The sequence below is a fragment of the Urocampus carinirostris genome, chromosome 10, assembly GCF_059441175.1.
Source record: "Urocampus carinirostris isolate Australia breed hairy pipefish chromosome 10, RoL_Ucar_1.0, whole genome shotgun sequence".
NCBI classification, from domain to species: domain Eukaryota; kingdom Metazoa; phylum Chordata; class Actinopteri; order Syngnathiformes; family Syngnathidae; genus Urocampus; species Urocampus carinirostris.
The window spans coordinates 6,599,599-6,621,228 of NC_142358.1; the positions used below are offsets into that span (position 1 = coordinate 6,599,599).

At 40.5% G+C, this 21,630-nt stretch overlaps 1 pseudogene; it reads left to right on the forward strand.

Annotated features, from left to right (window-relative positions):
- The first annotated feature begins 10,763 nt into the window (after positions 1-10,763).
- Positions 10,764-10,853, forward strand: LOC148357571 (U2 spliceosomal RNA; annotated as a pseudogene).
- Positions 10,854-21,630: the final 10,777 nt, after the last annotated feature.

Sequence of the window (21,630 nt, forward strand, 5' to 3'; positions counted from 1 at the left end):
AGGACAATTATTACGAATAAGAAGGTCAATAAAGCAACTTTCTAAGGGTATCATAATCCTTGCTAGTGGAAGTTTTACAATCAGATTTAGTTTTAATGCCCTGTCCCTTTTACCCCCTGAATCAACCCGCTACTTCACTCAACCAGCTTTAGTCACTTCACACCAAAGTTAAATATGATTTAATTATTTCTTTACTTGCATATTTATGTATGATGTTATTTAATCATATATGATATATTACATATGAGTACATCTTACTATACACTATTTCCTTAATTTTAAAATCTATTTTAATTGTACGCAACCTTCTCCTCCCTATCGGCATCCACCCGCTACTCCACGTTGCATCATGTCACACCAAAGGTAGATAAAAATTTACCTTTACATGTATATTTATCATGCTTTTTAATCATATACACACATATAACACATGAGTTGTCATGATTACTCATGACACTCACCTGTGCCCGCTCGTTTGGCGCCAGCTACTGCTGGTTACCGGATTGGTTCCCCGTCCTATCTAAGCTCAGTCCTTTCACTCGCCTGTTCTCAGTCCGTCAGCAAACCTCTGTTTTCACAAGGCAAGCATTTTTTACTCTGACTCCCGTCGGTCCCGTTTTGTCACCCCTTTTCCACTGTCCGTTCCTGATTTCCCCGTTTGTCTCCCGCTACCCTTGTTTTGACCCCGACCAAGTTTTGATCTCCCGTCCCGGCTAACGACCTGTTTTTCCGTCTAACTACACTACGATCTCCCGCTCCGGAAGATCCGCTTCCACATTCAGAACACGCTCCGATTCTGTGAGCAGCTTGCTTCCCACGTCCAGCGAGCACCGGATCGCTGGCGCTGCCTTTCCTCTGCATTTCAATAAACTTGTGAGTAATGTGACGCATCTTGGTCCTCCTTCTGGCCTGGCCGGGACATTAGTAGTATTTACAATATACTATTTTGTTATTTTAATGTTTTTTTCCTGGGGTACGAGGGGTTCCGAACACATCAGGGATGAATTACCATATATTTTCGTCCCCCCTGTATGTCTATTTGTCATGATTGCCAAAATGAAGACACCTGGGGCAATCGTTTGGCGCGCTGGGGCGGGCTCTCTGATTGGCTGGCAGTCCCCTCTTAAGCTGTCAGCACCCAGAGGGGAGTGTCAGACCGTACTCTCTGTGTGTTTCGCCAGATTACCAGTACCAAAGACTTATCCTGCTTGATTCCTGCCTGCCTCCTGTTTCGACCTGTTTCCGTCCCACGTTTACGATCTACTCTCCTGCCCTGGCCATCGACCTGCCCGCTAAGCTGTATCAATTCTGCCTACCTGTCACCGAACTGCCATTTCGTACGGCGCTGCTGATGACCGACAAACACCGATGTCCAAAGCAAGCTCTGACAACTCATTCCAATAAAGATTCCTTTAAAACGAACACAATTGGGTCCGAGATTCCGTCCTGGTTCCTGACACTATTTCCCTTTGCAAGCCCATCTTAAATTAATTTCATATCCCGGGCAGTGTTCTCAGCGCACAAGAAAATCTAGCCAGCGCACAAAAATGAGGGCTCAAAATTACTAATTAAGAAGCGACTTAAGTCAAAGTTACAGTGCATGAAGGTAAAAATGCACGGGTTCCCCTGACGTTGTGTCCTAAATGCTGTATTTTTAAGTCTTAGAACAAAGTTGGGTAAAGTTAGTAGAGTCGATCGAGAACCGGCTTCTTCGGCTCGGCTCACTAAAAGGAACTGGCTCTTTCGGGTCCTAAACGGCTCTTCAGGTTGTTTCTGCTTCTTTAATCCCAACATGACCAAATATTATGGAAAATTATGCACAAAATGACTTAAAAGAAGGGGGGGAATAGAACAAAAAAGAAAAAAATATCAAAATGAAAAAGTAGTGATAAGCTGGAAAAAAAGAAGGAAGAGGAAAAAAGAAGGAAACATTTAGAAAAAAAGCCAGAAAAAAAATAAAATAAAGAAATGTAGCAAAAAAGTAAATAGAGAACAAAAAGAAAAAGGTAACAGCTCGGAAAAAATAATCACAATGAGATTTTTTAAAGGCATTTAAAAAAAACACAAGAAAAAGTTTGTGTTGCATTCAAATAATTTCCAATTATATCAAGTGAATCTTGTTGCCAACAATGTACTTCCACTAAAAAATGTGATTAAGTACAGTTCTGCCTCGTACAACCGACTAAATAACCCCCCAAACATTTTAATATTATGCGACAAAATATATCAGGAAATAAAAAGAAATGTATATCTTGTGAAATAATTGTAAGAACAAACGACAATTGTAGGCCAGACAATCTTCGAGTCAATTAATTCAAAAGAGAAAAATAATTTTGTATTGCCGGAAACTCAGCAAAATGTAACTTGAAGTTTTGGAGATGTTTGATAATTAATTATCTTGCCACACTTGGGATTATGGTTGCTCACTGTTGTTTCAAGCGTTGCTCACCGACTTTGTGTGAACGCTCTGACCCGTGGAAAATTAGAGGGAACATTGGTAGTAAAACATGTTTAAAGCAGTTGGTATTATTTTGAGATTTGTTCAGAGAATGAATTCGTAAAAAAGTTCTTGGGGAGAAAAATGTCCAAAAGTTGAACACATGGACTCCAATTTGAAGCATCAAAGTACGACTTTGCGACCCACTGATCCAAAAGGAATATTATGCACTGGGAGAAAAAAAAAAGGTTTTATTCATACGATATTTTTACGGATGTTTTCGACCGTCAAATGGCCAGTCATAGTTTATCTATTTTCCATTGATGTTTTTAAAGAAAACTCTGCTCATCAGAGCAGAATAAACAGCATCCAAATGTTCCCCATAAAAGAACAATTTACTACCATTGCTATCGGTTACTCCGAAGGGCTTACGTGATTTTTTTTTTTCCCCATTCTTATTGTAAGCAAAAATAGAGGACATGAAGCAGAAAATAAGCATTCAGATGAGGAATAAACAGCATCTGAAGAGCTTGGTAAAAATATATATATTCTTTTCATTTCCTTCAAGTGATTGGCTGTCTTTTGTGGCCCGGGTTTTGATAATCCCACCGTCTTAATCTCCTTTTTCTTTTGTGCCAGGTAAACACCTTCATTACACCGACCCGAGCGGGCCGGGCTACTTCCTTATAAAAATGGAAATGAAACGGCCGGGAGAAGCCACGCGCTAAACAACCGAGTTGGTGTCCGGACGTGATTTTTGTGCGGGATCATTTCGTTTTGTGGATCCAAAGCAAAATACGCTTTTCAAAAGATGTTTTTTTATCGGCTGTAATTAAACCGTGATTGGATATTTTATTGCTTTTTGAAGAGCGGGAGCTGAAGGGCTCCTTCATATCTTTTTGGAAAGGACTATTTGGATTGACTAAAGTATTGATGTTGAAAGGGAAGAAAATCATGTATGAAAATATACAGTGATTTTCAAAAATATCCCCCCGCCCCACAGATTTTTTTCGACATAATCCTATATATTTCAAGCTTAAAACTTTCAGATAAAGAACCCAACCTGTTTTCTAATAATCAATAACTTGTGAGACATAATCATAAAATGAAAGCATGTGTATTCATCATTTTGAATTGTGCCAAAAACTAAAAAATAAAATTGAGTGTTGCAAAACTATCGACCCCCTTTGAGTTAATACTTTGTAAAACCTTGTTTTGTTGCAATCACACTCACAAGTATATTTGTGTATGTTTCTATACTTTTTGCTCATCTTTAAACTAAAATATTTGCCTATTCATCCTTACAAACAGCTCAAGTTTCTTGAGGTTTGATGGTGACAGTTTGTGCACGTCAGTTTTTACATCTTTCCACACTCTATAGGATTGAGGTCTAGTCTATACTTTGCCTTTATTATTCATGCCTTTGTTAGTTTTTAATCCATTCATTGTAGTTTTTGCTTTATGTTTAGGGTGGTTGTCCTGTTGTAAGGTGAACCTGCCCCCCATTCCCAGACCATGTATAGATTTTCTGCCAGGATCTGTATTTTGCTCCATCCATCTTCCTATCAATTCTAACGATTTTCCAGTCCCTGCTAAAGAAAACCAACATGAGAGCATGATGCTGCCACCACCATGTTTGACAGTGCGGATAGTTTTTTCAGGGGGGTTTGCAGGGTTACTATTATACCAAGCGTTTTTACTCAGACCAAAAAGTTCATATTTCGTCTCATCTGACCAGAGCACTTTGTTCCACATGTTATTTGTGTTTCCCATGTGGCTTCTTGCAAATGCCAAACACCACACAACTCCCTGCCTTCACTAAGTTGTAAGGCTATAACCAAACAACGATTAGTTCTATTTCCTTAATTTTAAAATATGTCTCCTAACGCATCTGCATCCACCAGCAACTCCCCTTGACCAACTCAAATTACGTCACACCTGAGGTGAATCAAATTTCTTTTATCCTTCAAATGTATATTTATTAGTAATAGTTTTTAATAATTTACACATATATTATGCACGAATTGTACTTACCATGAACCATTTTGTATTTTATTGTTTTTTTTTGGTGTACCGGGGGTTCGGAACACAATAACTAAAAAATACATTATTATAATCCTCACGTGAGAACGGTATAATGCTGTATCCTGGTGTATTATGAGGCAGGTTTTTTGTCCCATGTAATGCCTACTGAAAAAAAATCTGTCTCTGTATCTCCAAGTCAGAGAACCACAAGACTAATTGCTGGAAACCGACGTCTGATCATTGTGCACAAGCACAGACGAGAATATAAACTGTTAAGCATTAGTTACCATTAAGAATTGCCTCCTTTTCCATCGGCAGACCGATCGAGGCGGCGCTTCGGCATCACGCTCGGTGACTCGGCATTAATCCTCATGGAGCCGAGCCTGGGTTCTAATCAATATCCCACCGATAACCCGCCTGCGCGATACAGTGTCGTGCGAGATTTGATTATCAATACACGTCGCCGGTGCCGTTCCGCTTTATTAGCGTCGCCTCGCTCGTACATCACAAGGTGTAACGTTCAATTTGCAGCGCTCGGCTCCACGGTGAGTCGGATTAATGCTCACCTTGTATTGTGTCGCCATGCTGAAGTTTAAGGATACACTCTCTCTCTCTCTGTAAAGAAGCTTCGAGCTGGCCTGTTCTATGGATAATGATATTTACTTGGGCAGCACAGCGGGGCAGTGGTTAGTGCGTGTGCGGCACAGTTCTGAGGTCATGAGATCGAACCCCCTGTGTGGAGTTTGCATGTCCTCCCCCGTGCTTCAGTGGGTTTCCTCCGGGCACTCCGGTTTCGTCCCACATTCCAAAAACATGCATAGTAGGTTAATTGTCCGGTCCAAATTGGCCCTTGGTGTGAATTATCTGTCCCTGTGTACCCTGCGACTGGCTGGCAACCAGTTCAGGGTGTTCCCTGCCCACTGCCCGAAGATAGCTGGGATGAGCTCCAGCACCCCTGCGACCCTAGTGAGGATAAGCAGTGCAGATAATGGATGGATGGATGGATGGATATTTACTTGGTATCGGAAAGTTTACCGTTTCAATGTAACTCAACTCAACCTTTCGTAAAACAGTGACTAGCACAATATTCAAGGTTCATACGGGTGATTGAAATCCCTGAAAATGCTTGAATTTTAATGTTGTGCTTTCAAGGTTTGAAAAGTGCTTGAACTTTGAGTGCAGTGCTTATAAATGCTTGAAATTGTTGCCATATTTTCTCGGCAGTCTGATTTGATAGACCACGCATTAAATTGAAAGAAATAATCAAGTCTGCTCAAAAATGAGCCTGACATGCCTTTGTTTACACATAAGTTAAACTTTAAAACAATTTACTTCACTTTCTCTAAAAACTGACTTCACCAAGTGCTTACAGTAAGAAAATTAACAAGAAAATTTGATACAACATAAAACAAATAGACACGACAGAAAAGAATAATGAAATCGGGCACAGAAGTTTCATTTTCCATGCCCCATTCAGTGAATGATAGCTGCTGGTTTAATATTTGACTTAGGATATTTCAAATTCTCTGTTTCTTTTTCTACATGCAGCACTCAGTGACCTCAAACAACAGGGCTATGATTGATTCATATTGGAATTATTCTTTCTATGGGACTGGAAAAAATTGAAATTTGGCTTTGAAAGTGCTTAAATTTGGCTATGGAAAAGGTGTACAAACCCTAAATATTGTTGGAGGGTTCCTGATTCTGCCATAGGTTGCTATGCCCCACTATACAGCAATTGCTTTATGCTTTTCCTACCTCAGAACAGATTCATGTCGTATATAGGAGACCAAATATAACAAAATAAATCGTGCAATAATCTAATGCTAGTCTTGAAAATGTATATTCAGTTCCGACTAATTCTTCTTAGCTTTGCAAGTCCCTAAAAAGTGCTTATATTTGGCCAGTTGATGACGGACGTACCGTATTTTCCGCACTATAAGGCGCACCGTGTTATAAAGCGCACCTTCAATGAATGATATATTTTAAAACATTTTCCATACATAAGGCGCACCACATTATAAGGCGCTATAAGTGCATGCTGGTTTAAGATCAGGTAATTGTGCAAATTTGTAATTGTAATCCTGTGCAGTCCTTCGAGACATTTTTGTGATTAAGGGCTATATAAATAAATGTGACTTGACTTGGCTACAGTAGAGGATGTAGTTACGTTATGCAACCATTAGATGGTAGCGCGCTAAAGGGAATGTCAACAAAACAGTCAGATGGGTCAGTCAAATTTTATTAATAGATAACAAACGAGCTTTCCACAACTCCATTCACTCCCAAAATAAATAAACAGCTGTTTTATTATTTTCTCTGAGGTAAAGCATTTTCATGACACATCTTTAACATCTTTGAACAACAGCAAGGCATAACATTTTACTTTTCCTCCATTTAGTCAACATGCAAAAAAACCGTCTGGTACTGTTATGGTAAATTAAATGTTGCAATCGCAATATAGTGACACTCGTAATGTGCAAAAACAACAAGTGCAAAACAATAAGAATAAAGCAATAACATAATAACTGTAAAATGTAAAACGTAAACACACACCAAGTAGGACCACCTCTGAATTATTTAATGTTAAGTTCCCGTGCTTAGCAGAGCTTATCTTCATGCTTCCTCCACTTCCGCACCATCAATTCATTAATGTTGAACTCTCTCGCTGCTGCTCTATTTCCGTGTTCTACTGCGTGACTGATCGCCTTGAGTTTAAACTCTGCGTTGTAAGCGTGTCTCTTAATAGGAGCCATTTCAGGGTCTTTATACAAACGCACAAATAAAAGAGAATCGTTGTTTAACATTTTCCAGTATGCACAGCACACTTCTTCTACGCGAAAAATGGACTCGGTGGCTGCTTCTCTTAGTTGCGAGACCTTGCAATTCAATATTGATATATACGGTGCACCGGATTATAAGGTGCATAGTCAGTTTTTTTTTTTAAATCAGATTTTATGTGCGCCTTATAGTGCGGAAAATAGGGTAATCATTTATAATGTGCTGTTGTGTAAAATATACACCATTATCTTTTTATAAAGAATTGCTGCAACATTCGTTTCACTTGTTCTCAGCTCAACGTAGGCGTTGTCAGTGATAAACGGCGATTAATACGTCCAGCCATGCTTAAATAATTCATTCACAATTTAAGCAATGAAAACACAATAACAACATAAATTGTACAATGTATTTACTGAATGTCCTTGGAAGTCCAATACATCATCAGATAACCCAAAGAGTTGGTTCCCTCATTGTGCTTGTTTGCGTTTATCTACAGGGAGTGCAGAATTATTAGGCAAATGAGTATTTTGACCACATCATCCTCTTTATGCATGTTGTCTTACTCCAAGCTGTATAGGCTCGAAAGCCTACTACCAATTAAGCATATCAGGTGATGTGTATCTCTGTAATGAGAAGGGGTGTGGTCTAATGACATCAACACCCTATATCAGGTGTGCATAATTATTAGGCAACTTCCTTTCCTTTGGCAAAATGGGTCATAAGAGGGACTTGACAGGCTCTGAAAAGTCAAAAATAGTGAGATATCTTGCAGAGGGATGCAGCACTCTTAAAATTGCCAAGCTTCTGAAGCGTGATCATCGAACAATCAAGCGTTACATTCAAAATAGTCAACAGGGTCACAAGAAGCGTGTAGAAAAACCAAGGCGCAAAATAACTGCCCGTGAACTGAGAAAAGTCAAGCGTACAACTGCCAAGATGCCACTTGCCACCAGTTTTGCCATATTTCAGAGCTGCAACATCACTGGAGTGCCCAAAAGCACAAGGTGTGCAATACTCAGAGACATGGCCAAGGTAAGAAAGGCTGAAAAACGACCACCACTGAACAAGACACACAAGCTGAAACGTCAAGACTGGGCCAAGAAAAATCTCAAGACGGATTTTTCTAAGGTTTTATGGAGTGATGAAATGAGAGTGAGTCTTGATGGGCCAGATGGATGGGCCCGTGGCTGGATCGGTAAAGGGCAGAGAGCTCCAGTCCGCCTCAGACGCCAGCAAGGTGGAGGTGGGGTACTGGTATGGGCTGGTATCATCAAAGATGAGCTTGTGGGGCCTTTTCGGGTTGAGGATGGACTCAAGCTCAACTCCCAGTCCTACTGCCAGTTTCTGGAAGACACCTTCTTCAAGCAGTGGTACAGGAAGAAGTCCGCATCCTTCAAGAAAAACATGATTTTCATGCAGGACAACGCTCCATCACACGCATCCAAGTACTCCACAGCGTGACTGGCAAGAAAGGGTCTAAAAGAAGAAAAACTAATGACATGGCCTCCTTGTTCACCTGATCTGAACCCCATAGAGAACCTGTGGTCCCTCATCAAATGTGAGATTTACAAGGAGGGAAAACAGTACACCTCTCTGAACAGTGTCTGGGAGGCTGTGGTTGCTGCTGCACGCAATGTTGATCGTGAACAGATCAAAGCACTGACAGAATCCATGGATGGCAGGCTTTTGAGTGTCCTTGCAAAGAAAGGTGGCTATATTGGTCACTGATTTGTTTTTGTTTTGTTTTTGAATGTCAGAAATGTATATTTGTGAATGTTGAGCTGTTATATTGGTTTCCCTGATGAAAATAAATAATTGAAATGGGTATACATTTGTTTTTTGTTAAGTTGCCTAATAATTATGCACAGTAATAGTCACCTGCACACACAGATATCCTCCTAAAATAGCTAAAACTAAAAAAGCCCCACTCCAACTTCCAAAATATTCAGCTTTGATATTAATGATACTTTTGGGTTCATTAAGAACATGGTTGTTGTTCAATAATAAAATAAATCCTCAAAAATACAACTTGCCTAATAATTCTGCACTCCCTGCATATCTTTTAGGACGACTTTCTGTTTTCTCCATTCATTATTATTCGTCTCTGTTACTGTGACAAGAATAGTGTGATAATTAGATATCTAATGCCTTTTAATATTTCATCCATATCACTGGTGGTCTAATGGTAGGGATTCACTGCTGCAAGCCTGGTCCGATTCCCACTGCTGCCAATGTTTTGCAACTAATCAATCTTTGTACGAAGCCTCTCGACCATAATCCGTTCCAGAACCCTGTTCGAAAACCGATTCGGTCGATCACGGAAAATCGTTTTTCCCATTAAAAGTAATGAAAAATTGTTTTAATCCGTTCCAATACCCTTGAATGTTTACCATGACCGTAAACATGAAGCTAACCCAGGCTAATCGTATGTTCGCGTTAGCGTAATCTTCCGTACAAAAGATTGCACTAACATGAACGTGTAAAAATAAAAAAATCTGGTTGTTTACACAACATTTAGCACCCGGGTCTCCACAACAAGTGGTGAGCGGTTAAAGGATAAAGAAAAGAAATATGAATAGGATTTCTTACCTTTGTGGTGCTCAGCAGAAGCCATGCTGTATGTATAGCAAGATCGGAAACTCGCACACCTTCTTCATATTTTGCTGTCATTTCTTTCTTAAATGCAATAGTTGTACGCACTACTCTTCTTTTTTCACCTGTAGCAACTTTGCTGCTTGCACCGAACTTCTTCCGAGGCATAATTAGGGGTTAAAACACTCCGTTCAGCGATATTAAATACGAAAGCACAAAGAAGTGCGCGCTCACGTGACAACAGTTCTTCACGAGGGGTGGGGGCAATCTACACCCATACGCCGCTCAGCATCGCCCCTAGCGTACCGGCGTTCGAACTCCGATTTTTTGAACGAAAAGCGAAGCAAGAATTTCTCGAAATTTTTGGTCGAGAACCGATTTGTCCGAACTGAGAGGCGTTTGAAAACCGAGGTTCCACTGTACCGTAAAACCCTCCGCTTAACGTACACTTTGTTTTACTTTAAAGGTTAAAAAAAAAGCACTAAACAGTTGTTTTCCTAGTGGTGCTTATTTAATGTTATTCAAATATTTCAAAATGGCTCTAACATTCGTCTCTGGTACTTGGAATGAAAAAAGTGAGATGAGATCAGATGCTTTTTTTCAAGTGCTATTTTTAGCATTGGTGATTTAGTGGTTATGATTTGATGTTCTTAATGCTGCAACTTGGATTCAATTTTCATCGCGTCTAATATTTTGTAGACAGCAATATTTTTGACTGATCAATTATTGCACTAATTCGGTTATATAGTACCATAAAACCTTTTGTACAATCTGCACTCAAACTTTGTGCGTTATAGATGAATGCATACGGTACAAGGACGACATTTCATTGTTTGCATCAACCTTCAAAGAACGTATGATTCCAAAAGTGTCGGCACGGTGGTATGTTGCTCAGCTTTGTGCAGTGGCAGCATCGTAGCCTATGATGTTTGATCTGTGCAATCCGGAGATGGAATAAGAGCTTGCTCTGTCCACTCCACGCATCGGCCCGGTATTGCAGTACCTCCGGGAACGGTGCATTCGCAATGATCGCAGCAAGGCTTTAGGGCTAGGACCTTAGCTTGGCCTTTTGGCTGAGAGTAAGTGTCCCGGCTCCTAGGCTTTGTAGCGTATTATGAACTGACGGATAACGGATAATAGATAATGAATAACGAAGATAGAACAATAACCCTTAAACCCCCCCCCCCCCTTTCTCTCGAAGTTCTCAATTGATAGGTAAATAGAATCGATTTGCACCTGAGACGTTCATTATAAAAAAGCCGCGTAAAGTTCGAAAATTTAATACAAAAATTTCCTGCAGTGTGCTCATAAAGTAGTCTTCCATTTTCCCCCTATTTCTGTCGGATAGACGACATCGATGTGAAATTTCACCAACTTGTTATTGCTTATTAAAAGCCGGCGCGGCGTTATATACGAGGAGTCTACGAGCGCAGCGGCGTAACGCGCGTCAGCTGTCACTTGGAAATACATCACAGCGGCGGTGTTGCTCTCCCCTGCAGCTCCGAAGCTTTGTGTCCCCTCAGGGGGTTTCACCTATAAAGCCCGCCGCATATTAGCTTTCTATATTCATGATGTGAATGGCTGAGTGTATTTACAGCGCCGGTGCAGCAGAGAAGAAGACACTTTAGAGAGGAGCCGCTATCTCCCGCAGTCCATTACGGTGCGCCGCAGTGCAACCATCGCAGTGGAAAAATACAAATCATATCATGTCGTCGTATTTTAAATACAGTGCTGCCTCGGTTCTCGAACTCAATACGTTCCAGGTTGGCGTTTGAGGTCTTAATTTGTGTGTTTTTTTTCCACATGCTAAACAATTCTGTGTAGGGTTTTCTGCTAAAATCTAACATATTTTGTTGTAGAATATAGTGACCTCATGTAGGTTTTAAGTCAGGGGATGGTGTAATAATAGTCTGTGGTTTGCAGTAATCTGTTGTCTGTGCATCCCTTTGAGTCTCATTGTGAATAAGGGCTATATGAATAAACATGTCTTGATTTGTAGAAATGGAACGTCTACTTTGCAGTTATCGCAAAACTTCAGCAGGAAACGCCAAAGGTCCACCACAAAAATTATTTCTTCATATCAGTCTTAAAGGTTTAGGTAGAGCGCTCGTCTTGTGATCAAGGGGTCGCAGGTTCAATTCCCTGCTCCTCCGTGTTATATGTCGAAATGTCCTTGGGCAAGACACTGACTCCCTAATGCCCCAATAAGCCTTTAGGCGCCTTGCATGGCTGACTCCCTATCTGTGTGTGAGTGTGAGTGTGAATGGGTAAGTGTGAAGCACATTGTAAAGCGCTTTGGGAGGTCTTCATTGACCTGAAAAGTGCTATATAAATGCAGACCATTTACCATTTTAAGGTGCAAAGGTTAAAAGGTATTATTGATTTGTCTTAAATTCTCAATTCGTTCTGAAGGGAAAAACAGTACATTATGTGTCATTTAAATTTGTCAATTTCACAGGACATTACTTTTGACAAGAATTATTAATCCGAAGAAAAAATGGAAAATAAACACACAAATTAGAATATACAACCTTATTCACATAAAGTCTATAAACAAACATGTCACTAAGATTGAATCAGCAGGTTACTAATTTAAATTAGGAACATTAACTGTGGGAAGTGAAAATGGCTACTGAACAAAATGAGAGATTTTCTATGGCGTGTTCAAGGTGTTTGTTCCCAGCACCAAATCTGATTTTTTTGTAAATGTTTTCTGCTGTCACCTCAGAAGAACACCCTGATGTTGATTCTGGCTAGCTGGGACTGTCTTACTTTTAAGGCGAGTGAAGCTGGTTTTGGCTTGATGGGTTGAGCTAAGAAGGGGAGACAATGGGCGAGCAAGCTCGTTTTTTTTCATCTTTTGGCCTAGTAGCGTGAAGCTCTTGTTCTGAGCCCAGCAAAAGAAGAGCAAGGCGGATTTTTCCACCTCTTTTGAAACACCGCATGACGTCATCGACTACCAAATGAAGTTCTCGAGATCCCAAATGGATCCGATTTCATCAAACACGCCATAAAATACTCAAGCATAGATCATGACTCAGAACACAAAGACATACCAACAATCTTTTGATTACAAAGTAAAACTTTGGTGATTTAAATCTTTATTCTAATCTGTAGAGGCTGGACATCTCCTGGTACCAAAAACGGTGCGGTCCGCAAACTCACTTGTCGACGCCTTGTGTGCACTTTTTTGAAGCTGCCCATGTAGGGTGTAGCGAGCTAGGCATAGAGATCGCGTCGGCTCGTTGGTGTGGTTCCGTTCATCACCGGCGTGGGGAGGATCGATACCGGAAACTGGTGCAAGATACCGGATAGGACAAGACAGACGGGATCGATATTGGAGACTGGAGCAAGATACCGGACAGGACAGAACAGGCGGGATTGATACCTGATACTGGACACGCAGGATACCAGATAGAGTCAAAATACAAGTCTTGCAAGTGCAGAGGTTCGTTGACGGACTGGCAAGGAGTGAATGAGACCACCGAGTTTAAAAAGGAGGGGAGCCAATCAGGCAACGAGCAAAAGCTGGCGCCAAACGAGCGGGCCCAAGTGAGGACAATGGGCAGTCATGATGACACTTTTGCAAAATATTGCTGACCACATTCGCAAAGCATCGGATGCAACGGGAAGCGGTGAGAGCGTCAAAACATACCCAATAGACTAATGGTCAGGAACCTTTTTGACTCAAAGAGCCATAAGAGCAAAACATTGAAAAAATTATCTTGGTGGGGAAAGCGCCACACCATATTTTTGAGACCAAATTCAACAAAATCGCTAAACCCACTCTCCAGACAAAAGCTTATTATTCAGCCCATTTTATTTCACTGTGTGACATTTCACGATTGGATAAAAATCTATGAAAGAATAATAATGCCAGAGCCTGTGTCGCAATGAATACACCACTTAAGTAACTGCAGGAGGGTGACACATTTTGAAAGTGTTAAGGCTCATTTTGATTGTAATTTTTGTCATAAGTAACGGTTTCAAAAGGTGTTTTTTTTGTAAAAATGTCACAAAATTCTGCAAACGAGGGTCCTGACATGTTACTTTCGACACAGATGAAGCATGGCGAGAGAAAGAAGGGAGTGCTTGCGCTCTTTGCATAGCTCCAACTCTGCCCACAGCTTTCAAAATAAAATTGCTCTGGGTGCGCTCTTGGCATTTTGGCGTATTTACAGTTTGTTCTGTAGATTTTCATCATAAGGTGTCTCAACAGTGAACATGGATTATTTAATGTGCTTCCATGTAAATTATTCCATAGAAATGTGCAGCCAAAACGAGTTTTTTTGGTGTGACGCCTTCACTGTGCCCTGTCTTTTCCAGACAGTAACAACATTCATCTCAGCGGCAGTTCGGCTTCGCGTGCACTACAACAGGCTTTGTTAACGCAAATTTGGACGACGTGAAGGAAATTTGCATGGAATCAATTTTCTCTCTGAGCCTTACGTACTCATGAGAAGAGCCATATATGACTCGAGACCAATGTTCCCTCTAATTTTACACGGGTCTGAGCGTTCACACAAAGTCGGTGAGCAACGTTTGAAACAACAGTGAGCAACCATAATCCCAAGTGTGGCAAGATAATTAATTATCAAACATGTCTAAAACGAGTTTCCGGCAATGCAAAATTATTTTTCTCTTTTGAATGCATTGACTCATGTACTATTCCAAAGGTTGTACGGCCTACAAACGTCGTTTATCAATCTCCCAGAAAGAGTCAGGAATGTGTTCTTGACTCTAGCCACCTCCCACTAGGGGGATATGGCTCCGGTGTATATTTAATATATATTCATTTTGCTGAACTTCCATCAATGCAAAAAAAAAAAAAAAAATCACTTTTGAATGAATTGACTAATGTATTATTGCAAAGGTTGTACGGCCAACAAACGTCATTTGTTTTTACAGCAATTCTTTCACAAGATATCCATTTCTTTTTATTTCCTGATATATTTTGTCGCATAATATTAACATTTTTGGGGGCTTATTTAGTCGGTTCTAAGATATAGAACTGTACTTAATCACATTTTTTAGTGGAAGTACAATTTTGGCAACAAGATTCACTTGATATAATGGGAAATTATTTGAATGCAACACAAACTTTTTCTTTTTTTTTCCGTGTTTTTTTTCCTCCTTTTTTTTAATTCCTTTTAAAAAAATCTTATTGTGTTTAATTTTTCCGAGCTGTTACTTTTTTCTTTTTGTTTTCTATTTACTTTTCTCCTACATTTCTTTCTTTTTCTGGCATTTTTCAAAGTTTTTCCTTCTTTATTCTCTTCCTTTTGTTCCTTTTTTTCTCAGCTTTTCACTTTTTCATTTTGGTATTTTTTATTTTTTCCGCTTTATATCCCCCTTCCTCTAAGTCATTTTGTGCATAATTTTACATAATATTTGGTCATGTTGGGATTGAAGAAGCAAAAACAACCAGAAGAGCCGTTTAGGACCGGAAAGAGCTGGTTCCTTTTAGTGAGCCGAGCCGAAGAAGCCAGTTCTCGACAAACTGTACTAACTTTACTCAACTTCGTTCTACTTCGACTTCAAAATACCGCATTTAGGACACAACGTCAGGGGAACCTTTGTATTTTTACCTTCATGCACTGTAACTTTGACATAAGTCGCTTCTTAATTAGTAATTTTGAGCCCTCATTTCTGTGCGCTGGCTAGATTTTCTTGTGCGCTGAGAATGTGCGAGCAGTGCGCAATTGCGCACACGCACAGCTTAGGGGCCGGTCACACAGACATTTGCGGCTGAATCACGGCCAGAAATTTCTGCATTTGAGGCGGACGCAATTGGAGGCATTGAGATCGCTATTCAGACGAGATACAGCGGCGCTTAACACGAGGTCGGAAATTCGCGCGCGGGTGGCAGCGCGAAAAAGTTTCGCGCTGCTCAATTCTTCAGAGCGCGGGTACACAGCCTTTCACGAGCGTATTGAGGCTGAACCACGGCCAGAAATTTCTGGCCGTGAAGCAGATGCTGTTGGGCGCTGTTGGACGTTTTGAGACCGCCATATAGACGAGATAGAGCAGTGCTTTACTCGCGGTCGGAAATTTTCACGTGGTTGGCCGCGCTCAAAACTTTTGAGCTGCTCAAAAGTTTGAGCACGTGTTAAACCGCGTGCCGCACACGTGGTCAACACGAGGTAATGACGCGGAAATGACGCGGAACGACGTGCTCTGGCCGCGGCCAGGGCGTGGTTACACATGGGTAGGACGGGAAATTTCAGCGGGTAATCGTGGGTGGAGCATGGTAATAGCATGCTCTGCGCCTGTATCGCGGTGTTATTACGTGAAATTAGCGTGTTACGCGTGTGACGGTCAAACGCCTTTCTTCGCGTATAAACAGCGCGAATGCCGAGCACACGTCAGTTGTGCTCGAGACGTCAAGGGGGTGAACATGGATCCCTGTCAGCGTAGTGACCTTGTCTTAATCCATTTTTATTTCTTGACATTTCTTTTCAAGATAATAAAATAAAAATGATGCCATAGCTTGAAATCTTGATCTTCACGGGACTGTGTCTTGTGCGGTGCCGAGATTTGCATCCCCTCGCTACTACAACCACTTTTACCTCGTTTTATCTCACTTTTAGGGAATGTAATGGCGAACATATAACCAAAACCACTTCGTCTTGCATTTGTTGGAAATGTAATACAACTTAAACCATTCCGTCTTTGTTTTTGTTGTGAACGTAATCGAACGGTAAATCCTCCCCCCCTCGCGTGAACGCGCATTCAGCTGCGCTTCCAACGAAAGTGATCGTATTCTATATAAAACGCTTATTAAAACTATAAAGCGAGCTAATTATAACAATTGGGAGATCCTAGTCTATATAACGCGTTTATTTAAACAATAAAGTGCGATCGTATTCTACAAAATGCGTTTGTTAACGCGGATGAAAAAGTCACCAACGTCAATGCACGCTTACAACAAAAGCGATCGCAGCAGAACGCGTAGGAGTCGGATTTGGGCACAACACCGGCTCGGGAGCTTTTATACCCGTGGTCCACACGAGAAAATGATGCGGAAATGACGCGATGAGGAAGCGGAACAGTCGCCGGCGTCTGTTTTGCGGGCATACCACCGATGAACAGCGGGTTGGCCAATTTTGCGCATTTTCCATCCCGGGCAACCACGGGCAAAAATAAAAACGCAAAATTTTAGCCGTGATTCAGCCGCAAATGTCTGTGTGACCGGCCCCTTAGAGGGGACACTGCTGGAGAACCATGGATTCCTGACCCCTGCACGTGACCATGGGATAGGGTGACATTGAAAAGGCATTAGATTTTACCCCATCACACTATTTTTATTCAAGGTACCAAAAACACATTTTTAAAAATGGAGAAAATTGAAAGTCATCCAAGATATAGACAATTGCAAAAAGGTATGATGAAGGAAACAACTATTTGGTGTATATGTGTGTATATTTGGTCTATCTGATGATGAATCAGACTTTGAAGGACATTAAATGAATTTATTGAAAGTATAATGCCTCAGGTGTAGTTCCAGCGGCTTTTAAGTCCGCCGTTATTAAACCCACACTGAAACGACCCAACCTTGATCCAGAAAGCTTATGTAATTATAAACCTGTGTCAAACCTACCGTTCCTTTCTAAAGTACTTGAAAAAGTAGTGGCACAGCAGTTGAATTATTTCATATCCGAGAACAATCTTTTTGAATCAATGCAATCAGGATTCAGGGCTAACCACTCTACTGAGTCAGCTCAGATTAAGGTAACCAATGATCTCCTACGGGCAATGGACTCTGGCGCTTCATCACTTTTGCTGCTGCTGGACCTTAGTGCTGCTTTTGACACAGTGGACCATAATATCCTACTAGAACGGTTGGAAAAATGGATTGGTCTCTCAGGAAACGTCCTCTTATGGTTCAGAGCCTACCTCTCAGATAGGACGCACTGTGTTATATATGGCGAAATGACATCTGAGCCCTTTAGTGTTACCTGTGGTGTTCCGCAGGGTTCAGTGCCCGACCCCCTTCTTTTCAGCATTTACATGCTTCCATTAGGTGATATTATTCGCAAGTATAATATCAGTTTCCATTGCTACGCAGATGACACTCAACTATATCTCCCGATGGAGGAATCTGCCACACTAAACTGTGCAAATTTGGAGGCCTGCCTTACTGAGATAAAAGAGTGGATGTCACTCAATTTCTTGCGTCTTAACTCTGAAAAGACCGAGATGTTAGTTATTGGTCCATCTAAATGCCACGACGTATTCTCTAAAACTGTTGTGAACATTGACAAATGTCACATCACACAGAGTGACTCACTTAAAAATTTAGGTGTCACATTTGACCCCGATCTGTCCTTTCAAACACATGTGAAGAAAATTACTAGAACCGCTTTCTTCCATCTTTGTAACATTGCTCAAATTCGTCCTATACTGTCTTAGTCGGATGCGGAGATTATAATTCACGCGTTTGTTACCTCCCGTCTCGATTACTGTAATGCACTACCCTCAGGTCTTCCGATGACCGGACTCAAGAGTCTTCAGCTGGTACAAAATGCCGCAGCGAGGCTTTTAACTAGGACAAAAAAGTCCGATCACATCACCCCAATTTTGTCTAACCTGCATTGGCTCCCTGTTAGCCTAAGATGTGATTTCAAGGTTCTCTTATTATCATACAAAATCATACATGGACTTTCTCCCTCATATCTTTCAGATCTGATTTCCCCCTATGTTCCGGCCCGAAGCCTTCGTTCTGAGAGCGCCGGTCTTCTGGTGATCCCAAGAGCCAAGAAATGTTCCGCAGGTTCGAGAGCGTTCTCCATCCGGGCACCGGTGTTGTGGAATGCTCTTCCCCCTGAGATTAGATCTGCAACCTCAGTGGAAATGTTTAAATCCAAGCTTAAAACTCACTTCTACTCTATAGCATATGAATAACCTAAACTGCTTATGTGTAATAACCTGTGAAGCCCTTTGAGACTCTTTGTGATTAAGGGCTATACAAATAAAAATGACTTGACTTGACTTGACTATTGTGTTCCTAGTTTACATTGTCAATCATGGCCGCACGTATTCAACGTTTGGAACTTACAACGCTTAGTTTGAGCTGAGAAAAAAAGAGATTGTCTTCTATGCAAGTATATAACGTAATTTGTAACTACTTTCGAAGTAACATGATACTTTTTGGTTTAGTAATCCGGGTGGTAACTAAGTTACTTTTGTAATGGATTAAATCTAACTTAGTACTGTTTTTCAGCTAAGCGCCCAATACTTCTCCCTCATATCATTCAGATTTAATTTCCCCCATTGTTCCGATCCGGAGCCTTTGCTCTGAAAATGCTGGTTTACTCGTGATTCCAAGAGCCAAGAAGAGAATCGCAGGTTCAAGAGCGTTCTCCATTCGGGCTCCAATGTTGTGGAATGCGCTTCCCCCTAGAATTTGATCTGCAACCTCCGTGGAACTGTTTGAATCTAGGCTTAAAACACACTTCTATTCTATAGTTTATGAATGACTTATATTTCCTGTTGATGATATCTGTGCATTAATTGCTATTACAACATCCATTGCAGCCTGGTCATCCTGGAAGAGGGATTACCTCTTGTGCGGTCCCTTCTCAAGGTTTCTTTATTTTCCTCATGTTAAGGTTTTTGAGTCTTTCTTGCCTTCCTGTAAGTTTTAGATCACTGGATGGTGTAATAAAAGTCTGTAGTTTGCAATAATATTTAGCCTGTGCAGCCCTTTAAGACTCCTTGTGATTGAGGGGCTATACAAATAAATATGGCTTGACTTGACTTGACGAGTGTTTCCGTAGTAGTATTTTTAAGTATGCCTTTAGTATTTAGGTAAGATTTCAGTCGTCATATTTGTATATTATAATACTATTGTAGTAGTATTTCTGTTGTATTATTTTTAATTTGTTTCTAATAAATATCACCATTGATGGTGTAATAGTAGTCTGTACAGCCCTTTAAGACTTCTTGTGATTAAGGGTTATACAAATAAACATGACTTGAGTTGACTTGTGCTTTAGATGGCACCACCTTAACTGTATTCAGTTGTACTTTGTAGGTAAATATAAACATACCCACCCTTCATTGAATGTTGCTGGTGGATGGAGGGTTTTATATGACCGTGTGATTGATGCAGAATTAGGCTTTAACACACCATGAAATAACAACAGTAGAGTTATAAAATGTTATTGATAACGCTTAACAGTACTTCTTATCGATAAAATAAATTGCTTTCCAAGAATGCGTTCCTTTGTAACGCGTTTGTCCCATCACTATCCAGAAGACCACCCTGGGCTTGCTTGAAAACAGAAATTTTAGCCACGGAATAGTTTGCTGCTTGTCTGTTTAATATGTCAAAACGATGAATGGTGCCAAATGTGTTTTGTCCTCTATGGCCAACATTTTAATCCTCATTTAGTTTTCCTTTGAACGTTGAAATTCAGGAATGCCCATTTATGATTTAATCCTTTCTCTGTTTGGTAACTGGATGAATTTTAATTTAGATCCTCATCTCTTTCAGTTTAAAATGGACTTGAAAGCTACTATTGAGTTCACAGCAATACCCAGCTGGTGTTTAAAGGGGATTGAGAAGAAGTGACTCATCTCTTCGATCTGTTGTTGGTTGAAGCGGTTACTATCCAAACTTCTTTGAGCTTCTAAATTCTTTGTTTTATGAGTCTGTTCAATTTTTATCACCGCTGCCACCATGTTTCATCCTGCTCTTTGTTGTACTCCTGAATAGTTATAATAAACTTCTTGTTTGCTTTTAGGCACTTAATAAACCGCTCTGTCGATTCTCACTCTAGCCTTGTGTTAGTGACGTCTTAACATTTCTGGACATCAACAACATATAAGCGGAGCAATACCTTTAGATATCAGTTCTATGCTTAAACTAATCAAACCAGCCATGACTAGTTCTAAAATGAAAGCCCTGTATGTATTTCAAAATCTCTCACACTATCCGTACCTGTTCTTTTCTTTTTCAGATCATCATAGATAGCGAGAGAGCAGTTCCAAAGAGCTGAGACCCACGAAGAATCGCAGAACGTGGGCGGTTTGAAAGCTGACATCTTTTTGAAAGCATAGGCAATTTTTTTTCAAAAATATAGTAGAAGTTGGCTGCTTTCAAAAGCAGAAGCACCATTGTACATTTGCAAAACATAACTATGTGTATGCACACACACAAACCGCAAGGACCTGGAAAAAACTGTGTGTGTTTTTGCGCATGAGGGACCATTTGTTTCTTAGTGTGCCCGGCTGAGATGAACCAACCCCGGGGTGCGTTTATCTAAGCTGACAGAAACAATTTAGAGCGCTGCCAAATAGCAAGTGGGAGTGAAGTGGAGGGGAACGGCACAAAAAAGGTGGCATGAGTGTCCAGGGCCTCTAATACAGTCTGGGCTCTATCTGTAATCCAAGTAGTGGACGGGAAGCAAAGAACATTGCAGTCAGATTTAATGCTACCCTGGGTTGAAACCGTAATTTGAAATTATAATATTAGTTTAAAATCCTGATTTAATGCAACAATCCTAGGTTGAAATCTTTATTGAAATTATAATTTTCTTTTCAAACCCTAATTTGAAGCCGCAACCATGGGTTGAAACCCTACATTGAATTTATATTTATTATTTAAAACCTAATTTAAAGCTGTGACCTTGGGATGGAACCCTAATTTAAATAATATCCTTTGTTTTAAACCGTAATTTGAAATCAAAACCTTGGTTTAAAACCCTAATTTGAAGCTACAACCCTAGGTTGAAACTCTAATTTGAAATCATAATATCTGTTTAAAATCCTATTTTGAAGGCACAGCTCTG